Source organism: Aegilops tauschii, chromosome 3, assembly GCF_002575655.3.
Source record: "Aegilops tauschii subsp. strangulata cultivar AL8/78 chromosome 3, Aet v6.0, whole genome shotgun sequence".
NCBI lineage: Eukaryota > Viridiplantae > Streptophyta > Magnoliopsida > Poales > Poaceae > Aegilops > Aegilops tauschii.
This window is the reverse complement of record NC_053037.3, coordinates 35,297,066-35,312,767: the sequence shown is the minus strand read 5'-3', so window position 1 is coordinate 35,312,767 and position 15,702 is coordinate 35,297,066. Positions and strand designations below refer to the sequence as shown.

The 15,702-nt window shown below is 47.2% G+C and overlaps 1 pseudogene; it reads right to left on the bottom strand.

Moving 5' to 3' along the window:
- Positions 1-12,028: 12,028 nt before the first annotated feature.
- On the bottom strand, positions 12,029-14,721 carry LOC109738608 (receptor-like protein kinase FERONIA; annotated as a pseudogene).
- Positions 14,722-15,702: the final 981 nt, after the last annotated feature.

Below are 15,702 nucleotides of genomic sequence, written 5' to 3'. Positions count from 1 at the left end.
GCGTACATGCGACATGCGCGTGAATGGTCCGCCGAAATCCGGTCCGTCTCCTTGCAGGAGCGCAGCTTCCTTTTGCCGTTTTATTTTTATGTCTTGGCAGACAAGTTTATGATTTCTTGTCCGGTAAGTATACGAATTAGAAACCGAGTCGGTTTGGGATTGTGGTCGCGACACAATACCGCCTCTGGTCCTAATATATATACAGCTACCGGCTGCGGCCAGAGACACACCGAAAAACACCTAGGGTTTTGCCTCATCTCACAACTTGCGCCGCCATCGTAGTCTACTCCATCCCAAACGCCGGCGTGCATCGGCGCGTGGGAGAGCAGGTCTCCGGAACCGTTCGTCTTTGCGATCCTGCACCGGGAGAGGACGAATTAGGTTTTTGGGAAGCGCTGTGCGCGACTGCTCAAATTCGTCATCACGGGTCGTCTTCCGTCCAAGTCGGGCGGTGCTACTCATCGTCGTATTCATCGCCGTCAGCAGCAGATCGTTGCCAACATCGTCATCAACCCTGTCGCACCCATAATAGCTAACGATCAGTACGTCCAACATCCTCTGTTCATGTCTGTTTCTACAGCTATTGTTACGTGTTTGCTGCTGTTATGCATGTCTTGCTGTTCTTCTAGTTTGCTAGATTTTTGCATGCTAGTATCTCTTCTAGTCATGAATTATTTACTGGAATTAATCATGAACTTGCCTAATATTCCAACAGTACATGCAATTACGCATCGAGCGCTTTCGGAACGTTCTATCCCTCTGCTCTCGCAGCTCCTTCCACGTTGCAACCCTTTACCTTTTCCAAGAAGAGGAAATTCAGTACGTATAGTTAACGAGGGTTGGCCTACCGGAATAAGGCATCTATCTACTCACGAGGGGCCGGTACGGTGTAAGTAACTACCACACGTACGGTACGGTATGCCGGCAACCCAGAACATCGATCGTCGGCTTCCAAGACACATTATTGCCTGCTTGTAATATGACTGTCACATGTACATAACTCTTTTTCTTCCAAATCTTCCGTGTCGCGACTTTGGTGCCGAGCGCACTCATCACTCCAAGCTTTGTCGGCGAGCCCATGGACCCACCTCCCTTCTGGCTGCTGCTTAGGGGGGCAGTGGTGGAGAGGGAGATGTCGATGCCTCGACTCCAGCTAGTAGTTTAGGTCAGAGTTTTTGTTTCCTCGTCGCGGTGGAATTCGGGTGGATGACAGTACTTCATCTTCAAGTTGGTCTTTCGGGTTTTGCTCTGATAGTCCTTAACTTCATCTATCGGGGTGGAGTTGACGGAGCTCCGACATGGATTCCTGCCGTCTCTGGGGCGGCGATGTTAATGTTTGTCTCCGTGAGTGAGCGACGGCAAAATTTAGTGTTAGACCCTTCATATCGATTCAAGATGCCACTACCCCTACGAGGTTAAGGTTTCTTGTCATGCGCGTGCAACATTATGAGCGTGGCTCGTTTGGGCGGTACGTAGTAGTAATCATTCAGTGATGCATGGTCCACGATGCAATTTTTATTATGTTTAGAATGATTTCTACTTCGTATATGGAACTTTATAATATAAAAGACCTGTGTCTTTTTCGTAAAATTATATATTAATTTTAATCCTGATTGCTACTATCTTTGTCGTTGCTAAAACAAAAACAAATAGCATTTCTGGCTCTTCTTTCCTATGAGTCTACACTTTTGCCCAGGCCAGCTCCGAGCGCACTTGGCATGATCATTCGCTGGTCATGACTTATGCAAGCTTAAAATTACGGCTGATCAAAATGGCCGTTTTCAATCGGTAATACGGACGCGGACAGGATCTTATTAACTAAAGTGGTAGTAGTATATAGAGGTGAGTATCTTGAACTATTTGGGATGACCGCTGACCGGAGCAGGTGGACGAACGGTTTGGCAAGTTAATTAGTTTACGAAGTGAGTCTGGCATCATACATCTTCGATGATGATCCGTACGTACGCCCATCCATGGCGTGATAAGGTGAGGTGGGGGAGGCATGGCCAGGAATGCATGGTAACCGACCGGGGCCATGCATGCATGGGGCCAGGATGGGTCACACCACACATGCATGATCTGGATCCCGTCTATTTACCCACATGGACGACGACGATGAAGAAAATACAGTTCAAGTTTACATCATTGACCTGTTAGTCTTGACTCAAAACGTGCAGTTGGAGCCTACCCGGCCGCGCTCACATGCGTGTAAGAGCATTTGCAACCGCCACTCACGAATCCGGGCCTCTATATGTCTGCGCACAACACCTGGCCACGCCTCATATCTTAGTCATTACAATCATAGTTCTCATTTTCATACTACTACATGCGATGCAATGTACCATTTCATCTCTATATATAGCTAAAATCTAGCAAACTAACTACTCATCATCAAGTGTATCGATGACCTCCTTGCCGGAGTCGTCGGCCTCATGGTCATTGGCCGTCGGGCAAAATGTCGGCGCCTCCTCGTTTGCGAAGACATGCTCATGCTTCATGCCCGGCATGTGGATGAAGCGGCGGTCTGCCACTGCCTCCAGCCCATACTGGATGGACTCGAGGATGACATGCTGCTCCGTCGCCTCTTCTGCTTGGGCCAGCTTGAACTCCGCTAATGGTTCTTCCATGCCGAACCTGGCCTGCTTCGGCTCTGGCGCTGACGCCTCCACCTCACCTTCTGACGCCGACTCTTCCTCCCACACCTCCGCTTCTTCCATCTCGTCGTCCGACTCTTGCTCCGACGCCTCCACCTCCTCCTGCTTCGCCAACGCCTCCTCCTCTGGGGAGTTCGTATAGTGCCTCACCGGCGAGCATCTCCTTCCAATGCTCCAGGGTCAACAACTTGTAGCATGTTGCTTTGTGTGAACCATGGCAGCAGACGGATGATGAGATCGGATTAGAAGTGGTAGAGGGGAGGAGGGAGCAACGGACAGGAGGGAGAGGATGTGAATAGGGATATGACGGGGTTAGGGTTGCCTCGCCGGCTTAAATAGCCGGATTTGGTCCCTTGGGTGGCACGCCTGAGCGGCGTCATGAATGCGCTCTCACCGATCGAAAGAGCCCCGATTAGACCGATGGGGTTTGGTGCAGGCCCCTTTCGTCGATCTGACATGGCGGTCGTGTCCAGGTGCTTCATATCCATCCCATATATGGGTTGGGTTTGGGGATGCTAGATAGCCCAAATGTATAGAGTCGATTTTGAGGGGTTAGGTTGGGTGGCAAATTCCTGACCAAGAAATGACTGGGCCATCTACGCGAACATATATAAAGGATTTGAAGGGGAGTGCGGCGTTGCATAGGCCGGGCTCCATGGAGCCCGTTTTGCAAAAAAGAAAAAAGTTTCAAGAAAATGCCATTTTCTTATACAAATACATATGCATGTTCTTCAAGCATGTTTTTTTAGGGATATGTTCTTCAAGTATGTACAAAGTTTCATCAAGTAATTCGATTATTTGTATACAACACAAAAAAGATAAATATCTAACCCAAAAACAACAAAGAAAAGGCCCATTTTAATACGTGTATTTATCTTTTTTTTGTGTATATTACATATGAATATATGTTTTTATGAATTTTTTTTGCGAGGGTAAAGGGAGTTTTATTGCAAATTCATAGAGTTACAGTCGAGAGGCCATACATCCTCAATACAAGGAGGAACTGAGCGAAGCCAGACAGCGGTAGCTCGCTCCGTATGGCTATAGTTTGCCAAACGATCGGCGACTCTATTCTGAGAACGATTAAGTTTCTGAGGAACAAACTCCCTATTATCAGATAAGTACTTGATCTCCAATACTAAGTGGCCATAAGCTGAACGCTGGAGAGCATCCGTAGACAGGCATAACAACGCTTCAGAGGAATCCGATTGAAGTATGACCGGAGCATCGGAATGCTCAATAGCCAGCGCCATGCCTTGCATCATCGCATGTAGCTCCGCCTCCAGAGAATCATTGCAGTGAAAGACATATTTGTACGCTGCAAAAAGAATCACCCCTTCGTGGTTTCTTAGGACCATCCCAGCCGCCGCAGAGCCATCCCCCGGATGGAACGAACCATCGACGGACAGGGCCACTGAACCTTGCGGCGGTGCCGGCCACGGCGAGTAGTCGCTGAAGATTTTTGGCGCGGCGACACAAGGGCCACCAAGGGCATTTTGCCTTTAACAATCTCCTCCACTGTGAACTTGCCCGCCAGGTTGATAGATTTATAGTAGCTATCCAAGAACTCTACCGAGGCCAGCACGTGTGGGGCTTCATTACCATGATATATGTCATTACGGTTCTGCCATATCCTCCAAATCAACAAAATCACCATGTCTGAGACCGCCTCAGAGCAAGAGTTGAGAAGGAACAAGAGCCATTCCTTCCCGTTATCGATAAGAGCATCATCATTAGGCAGCGGCCATCTTCTACGCATGTTAATCCACAAGATCCTCGCCTGCGTGCATGCAATCAGAGCATGAAAAGTAGTCTCCTCCTCTACACCATAGAGAGGGCATAGAGAACGTGTAGCCAAGTGCCTCTTATTTTTGTAATGTTGAGTTGCCAATGTGTCGGTTGCCACTCTCCAGGCATTGATTTTCATCTTCTGAGGTACATTGGCCAACCAAATACGGTTCCAAACTGAGCGGTCACCCTCCGGATGTGTACTAGATGATCCATTCGCGAAGGTGACGTTATGATCGCATGTGGCCAACTTGTACGCGCTCCTTACCGTGAAAACTCCAGTCTTCTCCGGGAACCATGAGACACAATCATTGCGGTTGCGGGGAGAAGTTCTGATTTTTAAGATATAATCCACGTCCATAGGCCAAAAGAATTCCCGTAGGCGATCAACACGCCAAGCACCGTTGTCATCGATAAAATCCGCCACCCGGTTCAGCTGACAATTACCCTTAGGTGTGATAGGGCGAAACGTCGACGGCCGAGGGATCCAGGGGTCTCTCCATGTGCGAATATCAGCTCCATTGCCAACCCTCCAAATAACACCTCTCTTCAGCAGCTCGAGACCATGTAAGATACCCTTCCACACTGAAGAACCGTTGCCTGAGAACGACGTATCCAACAGTTGTCCCGAAGGGTAGTACCTGGCTTTCATAAGACGTGCACAGAGGCTGTCCGGCGTGTCTATTAGGCGCCAAGCTTGTTTGGCCAGCAATGCTTGATTAAACGCCCTCATATCCTTAAACCCCATGCCACCCATAGGTTTAGGTAGCCTCAATCTGTCCCAGCTCATCCAGGCCATCTTCTTCTTCCCGTTTTCAACTCCCCACCAATATTGACGGATCATACGAGTCAGCTCGTCACAAACCGAAGCAGGGAGCTTAAAGACACTCATGACATAAGTAGGCAGGGCCTGTGCCACAGCCTTTATCAAAATCTCCTTGTTGCCAGAGGACACATATTGCTCACTCCAATCAATGAGTTTCTTGCGCAGCCGATCCTGGATGGTTTCAAAGTTCCCTTTGTGCATTCTTCCTTCCGGGACCGGGAGACCCAAGTACTTTGGTTCAAAAACTTCTTGTGTAATCTCCAGAACAGACTTAACCTCTTGCACCACACTTGGCAAGCAATTATCTAAGAAAAGGATGGAGCACTTCGACGGGTTGATTAATTGTCCAGTCGCCGCCGTATACGTGTTCAACACACCTTTGACCAAACTAGCTTGCTGTTCTGATGCGTGAAAAAACATAAGTGAATCATCCGCAAACAAAAGATGTGATATAACCAGAGCACTCCTGCATATCTTGACACCTTGTAGTCCTTCTTCTCTCATTGATTTGTTCAAAAGGATAGAAAGAGCATCAGCCACAAAGAGGAAGAGGAAGGGGGATAACGGATCACCTTGGCAGAGCCCTCTCGAGGGGGAGAAGGGTTCCAATAATTTCCCATTGAATTTCACCGAGTACTTCACTGATGTAACGCATGCCATAACGTGGGAGATCCATTCATCGGAGAATCCCCACTTAGAAAGAGCCCTCTCCAGGAAGTTCCAATCAACACGGTCATAAGCCTTTGACAAATCCAGTTTGTAAGCACATAACGATGGTGAATTTGCTTTGGCGGTTTGGATGTGATGGATGCACTCAAACGCGATGATGGAGTTATCAGAAATAAGCCTCCTGGGGATGAAGGCACTTTGATTTTCAGAAATAAGCTCAGTTAAGAGAGGCCGAAGCCTATTTATCATGCACTTTGACACGATTTTATACACCACATTGCACAAACTAATGGGCCGAAAATCCTTCAGCTCTCTCGGGTGTGGCACTTTAGGAATTAGCACAATAGACGTGTCGTTAACTCCATCCGGCATGACACTAGTGGTGAATAACTCCTGCACAGCTGTCACTATCTCATCCTTGAGAACAGCCCAATTCTGTTGATAAAACCTGGCCGGAAACCCATCACATCCCGGAGCTTTCAATGGACCGATTTGAAACAACGCGTTGGATATCTCCTCCTCTGTATATTCTTGACACAAGGCCTCGTTCATCTCCGCGGAGACTTTAGGGACGATACTATCCAGCAACATGTTCGGATCCAAGGTCGGGTCTTTAGTAAAGACCTCCTTGAAGTATGAATTGGCCATCTGTTCCATCTCCGATGGCGCCACACACCATGAACCATCAACTTTCATGAGTCTCTGTATAGAGTTTCGTCACGCCGCCAAACTGCCCGACGGTGTAAGTATTTAGTATTACGTTCCCCCTCTTTCAACCAAGTAATACGAGACCGTTGAAGCCACAACATCTCTTCTCTATACAACAGTTCATCTAGTTCATTCATCTTTGCCCGGATTTGTGCGCGGTCCGCACCTGACAGTTGGAGATCAGCTAGCTGACCCCGCAACCTCTCAATCTCTTTCAAAACATTCCCAAAAGTAGCTTTGCTCCATTGCTTCAAATCTTTCATAACTTCTTTCAACGAGATGGCCACTGAACCCAAGTTGCCATCCGGGCGGTGCTTCGCCCATGCCTCAGAGATGATCGTGGGGAGTTTGATGTCCCGCTCCCACATGATCTCATACCGTGACGTAGGTATCTTGCGCCTCTGCTCCTGCACCCCTTCTAGGTTAACCAAAAGTGGGCTGTGATCCGAGCAGGAAGTAGCTAAGTGTACAACCCGAGCCGCGGGGAAGAGATCCCGCAGCGCCTCGTCCGCACACGCCCTGTATAGCCGCACCTGAACATTGCGATTCCCATCTGAACCATTATTGTATGTGTAGGGGAGGCCAGAAAACCCTAGGTCTTGTAGCTCGCACGTCACCAGGCAGTCCCTGAACACTTCCATTTGAGACTCCGATCTTGTCATCCTTGAGAGGTGCTCCTGTTGCCAGAGAGCTTCGTTGAAGTCGCCACACACCACCCAAGGTTCTTGTGAAACCGCCCGCAAGCGACATAGATGATCCCACATACACTGACGATTTTCCACACGCGGTTCGCCGTAAACAAAGGTTCCTCTCCATGAAATACCGGAACCACCATCAAGAACTCGAACATCAATGAATCTGTTACACGATTCAAGCACTGTCACTGTAAGCGTTTCCTCCCAGAACAGTGCAAGACCGCCACTCCGTCCATGGCTACTAACACCATGAAAGCCCTTTAGGCCCATCTCCACTTCAACTTCTCCACTTTATTTGCATCTTGTCTAGTCTCACAGAGAAAGACTAGCTTGGGGTTATTGGCTTTTGAGAGGGCCAAAACCTCACGAACTGTCCGGCGGTTCCAAGACAGGATATTCATAGCGTCCGGCGGTCCTCCTCGTGGGAGGCTGCCGATATCTCATTATTGCCGCTATCCATTGTTACTTTCAACCTCTTGCTTCTTGAACTACTATTTGTGGGTGAGGCACCAGCTTCGGGATCATTGTCCTTGCCATCAGTTATAGCCAACAACGCCTTCGGGGCAACAGAACCATCTCGCGGGTTAACCCCGGCCTCATCCATGCTCAATCTCCTCTTAGGGACATTATCAACTTCTAATCTTCCTCCTGATTTCTTGACTGGGCTCGAAGCCGTATCCATGACCTCGGGATCATATGGAGCATGTTCCGAATCTGATCTGCCATCCTTCCGGGTTTCAGCCTGTTTAGACTCATTGCCTGTCGCCTTAGTGGGTCGTCCTTCTGGCCGAGGCTTATTGGGTGCATCTGCATAGATCCAGTCCCCAAACTTGAGCGTCTTCTCGTCATGGATGCCCAGGCCGCATTCTTTGTGTTCATGACCAATAAGGCCACAAAACTTACAAAACCTAGCAAGTTTTTCATATCGAACCAGGTAAACCTGGCGCTCCTTAGCCCAAACAATACTGACGTACTTTGTGAGGGGCCTTCGGATATCATGTTTCACCCTAACCCTAACATAATCACCTCGTGTGTTTCCGTTCAAACGCATCTCCATGATCTCTCCTGCATCTTTCAACAGCTTCTCCACAATATTTTGCTTATAGTACGGGTCTGGTAGCTTATGAATCTGCAGCCAAATTGGAATATGAAAGAATTCCACCTCCTCCGCCTTACTGAAGCTGTCGTACGGGCACAAGAGCACATCCATATTGCGGAACAGCCAAGGTCCTTGCTTCATTATGCGTTCCCAATCCCCCAAGCAAGATGCTTGGACGATAAAACGATTAGGGCCAACCGGCCGAAATCTCACGTCCTGCGCGGGGTTCCATGCAGCCCTCATATCCTTGTAGAAGGCAGACGGGCTGAACTTCCTACTTGTATGGACCCTGGCTAGGGCAAGCAAGCGGACGCTTTCTTGAATCGCAGGATCATCCTCGTCGATCTCCACATCTGCAAAGTCATCATTGTTCAGATCCAACTGCTAGAGGAAGTCACCCAGATCCGAACGTGCAGCCGCGGCGTCGCCGCCGCCACCCGTGGTGGAGTGGGCGTCGGAAAGAGTCGCCATCACCGGTCCCGTCGCGTTGCGGGAACAGCAGGGCAAGGTCGGCGAGGCGGATGCCACTCGGGAACGATCGGGGGAAGAATTTGCGTGGAAGACTCAAAGGCGATCGGGATCACCTAAGAGGAGAAAAACCCTAGCCGCCAGGCGTTGTTCATCGGGTGTATCATTGTACACATGTTTATGAAATTTTGTACATGTATACTACAAATATGCATCTGTGTATATATTTTTTTCAGATTTTTTCAATATGTGGAAATTGTATTTTCCTTGGAAAAAAATAAAAAGCTCCATGGAGCTCGGCCTCTGTATGTACTCTTCGGTTTGAGGGGTCTTAAATATTAAGCAGCTGGTTGGTTCGCACGCTAGAGAGGGGGAAAGGGCGCGTCCCGTCTTCTCTTGCGGTCTGTGCTGACGCTCGTCTCTCTCTCTCTCTCTCTCGCCGTGGCGTCAGAGCTTCAGTTCCCTGGACCGGAGGGCACCTCGACGCGACGCTTGTCGTGGTGCCGACGACAGATATTGAAAGCACTGAACGTACGCCCGCTCGCTTGCTTTCCTTAACCCACTTGTTACTTCAGCCTTGAGTGCCCAGCCTTGAGTGGATAGAGCAAGCCATACGATGCACAAATTCCAGGCGGCGGGGGCGGCGGCGGCGCTCCACTTCGCCGCGGCACCTTCTGCCGGCTACTCCTCGCACCACCACCTCACACCTTGCCCCTACTCCGCCAACTTCGACCTCGACGCCTAGTAAAGAGAACGTCCATGCCGAGATCGCCGGCGGGGAGGACACCGTTGACGTCGGTGCTCGTGGAGGTGCGAGTTTTACAGCAGCAATTTTTAGAAAGAGAAAAGGAAGAAGAGTCGTGATTTGAGGTCGCCGGCGAGGCGGCAGGGAGGAGTTGAGTGGCAGCGGAGGTCCTTCAAGGCTTGGATGGCGGCGGAGGTAACGGGGAAGACAGATGGACGAATGAGAAACGGAGCGGCGTCAGGAGGTCCATATTAGATTTGTAGCTTATGCACGCCGGCGGCGAACCAAGAGATATGTGGATGCTTGACGGCGGCGAGATGAACGCGAGAAGATCAGAAGACGATCGATAGAACGGGGGATTTTGTTTTGTTGAAAGAGAGATCGAGGGGAGCGTCGTACCTGGTCGTCAATTAGTTTCCTTAACTGGGATGCCGGATTCCCACTTATACCCACCTAACCAACGTAATTTTTGGTGGGTTACCCAATCTTCCCCACCAATGTGTAGTGGGATCAGGTGGATCGAGGTGGGACGCCCACGGGCAGTCCCACCTACAGCCTGAGTGCAGGGTAAAGAATGTGGCAGCCATGTAGGAACAGAAAGTTTTCCGCTGGTGACACGGTTCATCAATCTGGTTCAATCGAATGGAGAAAAAAGTAGCATGAAAGCTTCCCGCGTCTCTGTCCATTGGATATTATCATCATTATGGGTTGCTGGAATATATGGATGCAGAGAAATTGAAAGATCTTCAAGAATGAAACTCCTACGGTAAGATCATGGAAATTCAAGCTGAAACATGACCTTTTACTGGCCAGGATCAGAACTAAATAAAAGAATGTGGACAGTCTGGATCAATGGATTGATTCCTTGGCCCTCTAGGTTTCCTCTCCCATGATTGTCACCATGTTAGAAAAAGACCGGTACCGGATAGCTCTGTTGAGCTGTTTTTATTTTCTTTCCTTTCGTTTGGTGTAAATATCTTTTTTTAGATGTAGATGGAAAATAACTTCAAAAAAATCTCTGTCCATAGGAGATACAGGTAATGAGGTGAAGGTAAAAAAGGTATGAAAGGTTTAATAATAGCATGAACATTCTAATCATGCCAGTCTTGTGATTTGACTGTTTATAATGACTCAACTCAATGTTTCTAACATGAAACCTCATGAAACTCTTGTACTCCGTATTTATTAATCCTCTGTTTTCATATGCATTTTCTATCCTTTTTTTTATTTTCCCTATCACTACGTTTTCATAATCCGGTGAATCAAAGATGCCCCCGACATACATGCAAAGGCCACCTATCTAGTCTTGTAACAATGGAAAGCCTTTTCATCGGATTTGTCAAGTTCTCCATGGAAATTGCCATTTCTACTTTAACCAAAGTTCACATTGTCAACATTACCACCGTGGAAAATATGGTGAAGTGTGCTAGTTATGTGAGGCTAGTGACTACCCACTTAATATAAACTTTGATAACAAGATAGTAAGTCCCAATATCTTGGCCCAAGGAATAACAACTCTTGACCAAATAGAAACTCCAACACAATCAATATCTGTAGCTACCTCAAGTACAGTTAAAAAAAGCAGGTACACTGAAACACTGTACTAGCTCCCGAGAGGAGCCTAGCAAGTGCAAACTGCATACTTTAGTTTCAGGTGTGATTGGGCCACATGAATAAAAATGCAACAGTAAAGAAAACACATGAATATGCGAGTACAAAATCGATGATTACAGAATATGCGAAAGTTGCAAGATTATGTAAAATGAATGGGGAACTAAATGTTTGACTGAATGTAAAAAGTTCGAGTGTAGGTGGGCATTGAATTAAACAATTCTTGGGAATTTTGTGGAATAAGCATACTATCTAAAAAACGTATGTCTACCTTTCACTCTGTAATTATGGCTCCACTAGCTCCATATATCTGGCGACGCATAGCACTGATGAGGCTACGGGTGCCTTAGTGGCGTCGTCGGCTTCTTGGCGATGCCATTGCAAATGCGACCTCTCAACAAGCTGGATAAGACGCTGAGAATCAGAAAGGATGACAGTGGATATCAACTGGGCACCCTCGTAAGCCCAATTAGATTGTTTACACTGTTGATGAGTTCTTCATTGACTCGGAGAAGGGAGAGTGCTCAAAATCAGGTAATATGTCTATTGTGGATCTCTCCTTTATCCTTGATAGCACAGTCAGATATGGCTGTAGTTAATACTGTTGCATCGAGATAACCGAGGTACTGAACAACCTTGTAGCAGAATAACAAAATAGCAACCTGGGGCATATTTTCAAATGTCAGTGACCGAGAGTAAAATCTAATACGAGGAAACTAAATTATCTGATAGTATTATGCAAGCTCACCAGAACATATATAGGTTGACCAGCTAATAGAATATCAGTTGTTAGGTAACTATGAACTTGCAAATAAATTAAAATACTGACCTGCGGTTTGCTTTTAACGGCCTTCTAGATGCGCAATATCTGAAAATATGGCTTCCTGTGCTGTGAGCCTGTGACGCTAATTGTTGAGTTGGTCGATGGTTTGCCTGAATGCACTCCGCTGATCTGAAGAGACGATCTTGCACTATCCTGAAACTGGAGTGCGACCTCAAGGTTCCAGAGCACATCACCCATTGATGGCCTATCTATGCTACGATCAGCAACGCATTTCTCTGCTATCTCTGCAAAAATTCTGAAGCACTCAGGGGTGATTTCCTCCTTAACACGGGGGTCAACAATCTCCTGGAGTACACCATTCTTCAAGCAAGATAGCGCCCAGTCACGCAAGCTCACTTGCTCCTCGGGGAGCTCGGTGTTTACCACAGGGCGTGCACACAGGGTCTCAAACAACACGACCCCGAAAGAGTACACATCTGATTTTTTGGTGAGACGCTGCAGCCGGAAGTACTCTGGATCAAGATATCCAAAGGTGCCTTTCACAGCGGTGCTCATGTGGGTGTTGTCAATGTCTGGACTAGCCTTAGACAGACCGAAGTCGGAAACCTTTGCCATGAACCTATCATCCAATAGGATGTTGGTGCTCTTAACGTCACGGTGGATGATTCCTAGCTCTGCGCCAGTGTGGAGGTAATGCAGTCCTCGGGCTGCACCGATGCAAATCTCAAGGCGCTGCTGCCACGACAGTGGTGGATTTCTGGTGTTGTATAGATGCTCACGCAGTGTTCCATGAGCCATGTATTCATACACCAGAATCATCTCATTCTTCTCCTCACAGTAACCAATCAGAGACACAAGGTGGGGATGTCGGAAATTGCACAACATCTCGATTACAGTCTGGAACTCATGAAAGCCTTGTTGGGATTTCTGATTGCATCGCTTGCTCGCCACCTTTGTCCCTCCATCTATATCGCCGATGTAGACATTCCCGAAACCGCCTCTGCCGATGATAAGTGCTCCATCAAAGTCTTTGGTGGCAACTTGAATTTCTGCAAGTGAAAAATGACGGACGAGATCGCATGTAGACTTTTTGCGTCCAGTGGGACGATGTCCATGGTCGGTCTTGAAAGAACTCTTCGATACCTTCTTCCGTCTGCAGATAACAGTCGCGCTGAAAAGGACAATCACCATGAAAGAAATACCGCCAGTAGTTCCACTGATGGCTACGATGTAACCTTTGGATTTTCTTGCACCGCTAGATTGCCTATTAAGATCCGCACCAGGCATTTGCAGAAGTGGAGGATTGGGCCCAGCAAGATTGTTCGGTGATCCGTAACTCTGTAGCTTGAATACCTCAAGACCATTCAGTATTGCATCGAAATATTCTGGTTTACTTGAAAGATCAGGGTGAAGTGCAATCGACATGTTCACCTGAACGGAACCAATAGCAGTGATAACATAGTCTGTCTATGCTGTTCTACCGATTCCTCCGCTCCAGACGATGACATCCATTTGCTCCTGCGCTGTCTGGTTGTTGATGTAGATGAAGAACACCCTCTGATTCACCTTGGTAAAAGGATACTGAATCTCACAGAAATGGAACCTTAGGAGGTAAAAGAAACCCGCATCAACCGGTAAAATCCATGTAAGGTTGTAGCCCAGGTTGATCTGTGCAGTTGGCCCCATCGACCGAGCTGTACCATAGACATCAACTGGCGCGGTGTAATTCGGCACTTTGGATGTATAACTGATAGTCAAATTATAATCTTTCGATAAGTTCACCCCAGAGTAACCAAATATGTACGGGGCATCATTGGCCCATGAGCGGTAAAAGGGGTCACCTCTCAGGGAAATGGCTTGGCCCCCGACATTGAGCCTGTACATAGTCTGGATGCTCATGTCAGGGTCAAATGAGAATGGATCACCGCTGAAAAATCTTGTGTTAGGTGTTGTGAAGATGTCAGGCGTGGGCACAATCTCAATGCCATTCACAAATGCATAAGAATCATTCTGAAGTGCTGATGGGGCAAAGGTGAGGTCCAAGCCGCCTGAAGAAACATTCACCGAGAATTCACGGACAAGGTAGGCTGAACTGATCGCCTGAGCTGTTTGCGAAGCATTGAAGTCATTTAAGAGGACAAGATTCCGTGCAGTGACTCTGAAGACGGCATCTGAGACAGTATAGTTTCCGTAAGCAATTGGATAGAAGTAGAGGCGTAAGAACGTGCGGCCTGGGCTGACAGGGAAGGAATAGGTGTAACTTGAAGTGAAGATCCGTGCAGTCATAAAAGGGGTCCTGGAGGGGAGTGAAGGGTCTTGATACGAAGCATTGGTTGCAACTCCTTTCACTGATGGCGTGAACTTGGAGCCAGAGTCCCCGTCCCATGTACGACCACTATCATCAATGTTTTGGCTTGATGCTCCGCAATTTAGGAGGATGAGGCCAGTGGCCGTGGAGTTGTTATCAGCCGCCATGGCAATCGACAAGAGAACTAACAGTGTGAGGCATGTAAGGCTAACTGGAAGGGTTGGGAACGCCATTGTCATGGTTGGTGTACCAGGACCAAAAGTTTGGAGACTCAATTACATCAACTTGCTACAAGATATCTCTATAGGCAGTTGCATAGAGCAAGAACATTGTGATTTTCTTGATAGGATTTGGAGCAAGAAACTGTCAGGAAAATAGAGGAACTTAGCATAGTACTATTGTTCAGTAAAGAACTCACGCCTAGAGAGCCATAGAACCTGTAATCGCAGAAAAAAAATGCTAAATTCAGTAAACTAAATAATGGCAATATGAACAACAGCTGATAGATAAAAGGCAGAACATCCACGTGTCTGAGTAAGAGAACACTGCTAATAATTGCAAGAATTTTAGCAAATCGAAGTTCCTGGTATCACCAAAAGTTGGAAACTGTAAAGATATAAATAGACAAACGCTCGTCACTAATTTCTTTTCAACAGTAGTATGAATAAGAAAAAATGATTGCGAGAATTTGTCTAAACAGAAGTATATATATCTCACAGGGGGAGATCCATCATGTTACTATAACGTGTATAAAGGAAAAGTTTAAGAAAGAAATAAGGTAAGAAGTACTAGTACATATTTGTGGATGAAGAAGTCACACCAAAAGAAAAGAAAAAACATGGAGCAACCGTCCTGAATGCTCATTCTACATCTAGAAAAGAAATTCTGGCCAACTTGCCTTTTTATTTTGACGTTTCCCCTAAATGCAGATCTACTCTTCTTGCTAGGTTGGAGATCATACTTCATAAGTCTAACAAAACCAAACAATCTAAGAAGGAAAACGTCAAATGTTCCCACTCCAAAATACATAGTAGGTGGGGTCGTAGATGAATGAACTAAGCTCGGGGGAACCCCGTGGCCAAATTAGGAGTGAAAACTGCCAATATTGGAACCCTTCACAGATTTAAGCCCGAGACTGTACACACAGAGCATATCCAACCGAATGAAGTAGGATAAAGGAGCTCGAAAAGAACAATGAGGAGGATGCATGGTTACCTGAACAGGAAGGCAGAGCTCGTGCAGGAAGAAATATCAAAGCCACAGGCATGGAAAATAAACAGCACGCCAAGCAACTCAGGACAAATGATAGCCAAAGAATAAATGTTGAATGGTCTCTTGTACAAATAA